Genomic DNA, 4,983 nt, shown 5'->3' with positions numbered 1-4,983 from the left:
AGATGTCTCAACATACTGGTTCGTCTCTCTCAAAAACTTCTTCAGATGAAGAGACACTTTATGCCTTCGAATCTGGCTCTCAACTTGTGTCCATCTTGGTAGATGGCATCAATTTTGTTGCTCCCTTAACCATGGTCTACAACCCTGATTTGGCATTGAAGAAGGACCAAACTTCTCATGCAACTGGCTCTAAAGAACCACCAACAGGTAAATATTCCAATCCCTCTCTTGATAAAATCAAAGAAGGTGGTAGGTATGTTGACGAGGCTATTAGAAAACTAATCTCTAGGGTTCTAAATGAGGATACACATGTGGTTGGGATTTCCCGACCTATTTCCCAAATTTTTCCTCCCCCCAATGATGATGAAGTAGAAAAGACTACTGATGTCGCTACAAGTGGTAAGGTTGAAGATAACCTACTCAAGTTAGCCAACTCTGTGATTAGGGATGCTATCACTAATGGTGAAGAAAACATTGACATCTCTTATGACCAGGAACCCTCCCTAAGAAAGCAAGATGAAGAATGGCTTGAAGATACCTACCATGTTATTGATATTGATAATTTATCCTTCAATGATGAATTGATCAAGAATGTGAATCCTGGGATTGCCAAAAGGCTAAGGACTAGGAAGGGAAAAGTTGTGCTCGACACAAATCCTCTAAAAAGTAACATGAGGACAACTGTGGTTGGACCTCCAAGGTCTTGGAGAAATGTTTTTGTTTCATCCAAAAAGAGAAAGGTTAGGTCAGATAATGAGTCTGAAGAAGATGTTGGGGATGATGTTCAGGACATCATGCAAGTAAAGAAGTCTGTGATTAAGAGATCATCTGTGAATGCACTAGATGCTCCCTTGGATTATATCTCCTTTCATTCGGTTGACAGTGTGGAAAGATGGAAGTTTGTGTATCAAATAAGGGTTGCCATTGAGAGAGAACTAGGTCAGGATGCCTTTAAGATTGAGGAAGTCGTGGACCTAACCTCTGCTGCTGGTTTAATGAGAACTGTAACTAGGTTTGCTAAGTGTTTTGATATCTTGGTGAAGGAATTTATTGTGAACATCCATGTGGATTGTGTTGATAATAGAAGTAAAGACTTCAGGAAAGTTTATGTGAGGGGTAGACATGTTGATTTCTCTCCTGCTATTATCAACGGGTATCTGGGAAGAAGTGAAGAAGAGGTGATTGAACTTGAGGTGACTGATAATCAGGCATGCAAGGTGATTACTGCAGATCAAGTCAAGGTGTGGCCTATGAAAGGCAAGTTATCTGCTGGCCAACTTAGTGTAAAATATGCTCTTCTACACAAAATTGGCGCTGCCAACTGGGTTCCTTCTAATCATACTTCAACAGTTTCCGTTGGTCTGGGAAAATTTATATATGTTGTGGGTACCACAACTATGATTGACTATGGTACCTATATTTTTGATCAAACCGTGTAACATGGTGAAACTAGTGCTATAAAGATGCCCATTGCTTTCCCTTCTCTGATATGCGACATTATCCTTAACCAACACCCTGGAATCTTGTCTAGTACTGATGTTGCTTGCAAAAGGGAATCTACCTTGTCTCTCAATTACAAACTGTTTGCAGGCAAGCATGTCCCAGATATTGTCTTGGCACCTGTTGAGTAGAAATCCTCTACCAAGGCTAATGTTATCTCAAAACTGAAGAAGACTTGCAAGGATTTGGATGAGATCATTCAAACAAGTACTGAAAGGAAGCTTAATATTGAAAAATTAATCAAGAGTCTTGAACAGGCTAATAGTACTAGGACTAGTAATGCCATTGAGGAGGAAGTTTCTAAGGAGGTTAATTTTGTTGGAGAGGATGCTGCACAGGACTCTGATTGATTGTGCTGAGGAACAAACCTCTGCTGATACTGATGGTGAAGATGGTAGCAGTTCTGGGTCTGATGTAGATTGAGCCCGTTGAGTTTTTTTGTTTGTTTTGTTGGCACCTGCGTGTGCTTGTTCCATGGATATTTTGTGATGTAGTCTCTAAACTACCTTTACTACTTTGTTTGCTTTATATATTTGGAACATTATGGCTAAAAGGGGGAGAGTTTAATAGTTTAATTTGAGGGGGAGCAGGTAATGGTGAGTTTGAGGGGGAGCAGAAGATGTTCTATTCTGATGGGTGTTTTTTTGTGGGCTCTGATATGAGTTTTTCCTTTGTATGTTGTTGCTACTCTGATTGTGACCACATAATGTTTTAGCAAAAATTTGCCAAAGGAGGACTTTGTTGGTTTTGTGTTGGCAACAATTTTGGTAAAACATTCTGATGTCAAAGCAGATGTATTAACAACTCAAGAATTGAAGAGTGTGTGTTTATCGTGTCTTGAGTCTATTGTTAATTGTAATCCTCTCTTATATTGTATTGATATTAGAGTTGGAGTATTTTAATTAAGTTGTAATTGTCAGTTCTCATAAGCTTTTAAGCATTGAGAATTGTGTGTCTTATACAATTTGTTGAATTGTGTCATTTGTCACTGGTTGTGATTGAAGGGATTTGAGGAGGGCCTCATACCTAGGTGAGTCTTAGGTAGAAGTCATAGGAAGGGTAGTGATTAAGTGAGAAGTTGTAAACCGGAGGTTGTTTACCTTCGAATTGATACTATCGTATATTGATTTCATCTCTGGCTTGGTAGCCTCCATAGTAGACGTGTTTGTCACCAAACTGGGTTAACAATTGCTGGTGTTCTTGTTCTTTCTGCTTCTATTTTACTGTTGTTATATTGATTCCATAGTGTTTAGTCCTCAGATATTTGTGTCGTGACATCTTCTTCAACATCACATATCTGATACTTGAATTTCACAAAACTTTCCATTTTGGTTATTAATTTTGTTGGTTAATCATTTATTTCAGTTTTGATGTAAAATTATAAAGTGTATGCCATTTTGGATTTGCATTTGGTGTAATCAATGAATATTTTTGGCACAATGTTTCAGATTGAGAAATTGGCAAAATGTACAATATTTCTGTTTTAGGAATCTGCAAAATATGGTTCTATATTCAATAATATGGTTATGTAATACAGGTGCAAACGACAACACTAAAAAAACTTAACCCCTTGTCTTTTCTATAAAATTGAGGTAATAAAATTGAGATATTACATCGGTTTTACAAAACACTGAGTGCTAATATTGGACGCACCATCCGGTTTGGAAAATAATAAAAATGCAGATGTTGGGAATTGAATCTATGTGCAAATAATTTTACCTCTCAACGTTTAAATAACTATGGTGTAAAGTGGTAGCTTTTCATGATGCCCTTCGTTACCTCGCTTCCATAGCTGAGGTCAAATGCATTTCACGTCCAACGTTAGATGTGTTTTTGTAGTAGTGACTAAATCCTTGTTGACCAACTTATTCAGATGATCCATGTGGATATCAACTACTCTCTAATTCCGTATGGAAGATCCATCCTCATTACTTAAAGACATACATCATTTGAAGGGATTTTATTAAGGTTTAAGGTGTAAATATTCCCACTTTTAAAACTGGTGAAAAGAGTTTAATATGAGTTAGATTTTCTAATCTCGCATCTAGAAGAATCAAAAGTTACATTATTACCTTTATTGCATATTTGCCTAATACATAACAGATTATTTTTTATACCATGGAACGCAAGTCTCTAAATTTAGAAATTGTAAATGACATATTAACCAAAAAGTTAATTACAAAACTATGAGTGTCGGGCTTTTTATTAATGGAATTTAACATGATAAAAGTGGATAACATAAAAATTGTAAAATTAGTTTAAATAACGTACAAATTCTTCATTAATATTTTGGCTTAATTGCAACTTTGGTCCCCCTATTTTGTCTTTTTCTCGATTTTAGTCCCCCCATTTTTAAAATCATGATTTTAATCACTAATATAAGATACTTTCTTTTTAAACGTTAGAACAAAATGTATATAAATTATAGCTAAAATACCCTCTCTTTTTCTGTAACTTTAGGTTGCGATTCATTTTAGTCTCTTAATTTTAAAAACGACCATTTTGGTCCTTGAACTTTTCAAAAGGTGTCATGTTAATCATTTCCGTCTAAATTTCACTAAAGACGATTACTATTTGCTGACATGTAACCTTATCGACGGAAAAAACGGACGCTATATTTTTTTCTATGTTTTAATTTAATTCTTCATCTTGTTCCCAAAACTAAAAACCCATTTTTGAATCTTGAACTCAAATCCCATCTTGCTTGCTCAAAACCTGTTACGAACTAACCACGGTAAACAAAACGCAATGTACATCTTCATCCACTCACTTCTAAACGTCACCTACTCAAACACTCACTCTCACAACTCTTTCAAAACCTACACATCTAAGTCATCACCATCAACAAACCACAACAAACACCATATTCATACACTCAGAGAGACACGAACTCTGAAACTCAATGAAGAACCTTCGCGTGCTATGCAATTTTCTCATTTTTTGGAAGGGTGTTGATTTGGGGCTTAGGGTTAGCTGAATAGAGAAATGCTATTGCTTGCTCCTGGTGTTTTTGTTTGTCTCACCGTTATTTTGTTGGACGAATTTTCGGATGAAAAGAACGTTTGAATCATGTGAGGATACAAAGGGGAGAAGTTACGAAGATTGCTCCTTCATGAGATGAAAAAAACGAACCGTTCATGAGATGATGTAGAAAGTTATTGTCTTTCTTTTTCTTTGATTTGATATGTATGATGACTTATTCATTTGATTAATTTGTAATCTATTTAATAATTTAAGGAGTAGAACATTTTATTCTTTTTATCTTCTTCTGTTATTTCCTTGCAATTATTTTATGTAATCTATTTTGTTTTGGATTGTATATGACATATTAGAATTTGAAGGAAACTAGAATTGATAAGTGAATCGGGACAATATAATGTTAATGTTTTATTAGTCAATTTTTTAATTAGAAAGATGGATTTTTAGTTTTGGGGAAGAAGATGAGGAATAAAATTAAAACACAGACAAAAATATAACGTCCGT

This window comes from Vicia villosa, unplaced genomic scaffold (assembly GCF_029867415.1).
Source record: "Vicia villosa cultivar HV-30 ecotype Madison, WI unplaced genomic scaffold, Vvil1.0 ctg.001932F_1_1, whole genome shotgun sequence".
Classification (NCBI taxonomy): domain Eukaryota; kingdom Viridiplantae; phylum Streptophyta; class Magnoliopsida; order Fabales; family Fabaceae; genus Vicia; species Vicia villosa.
The sequence above is the reverse complement of the archived record's forward strand: the minus strand, read 5'-3'. Positions refer to the sequence as shown.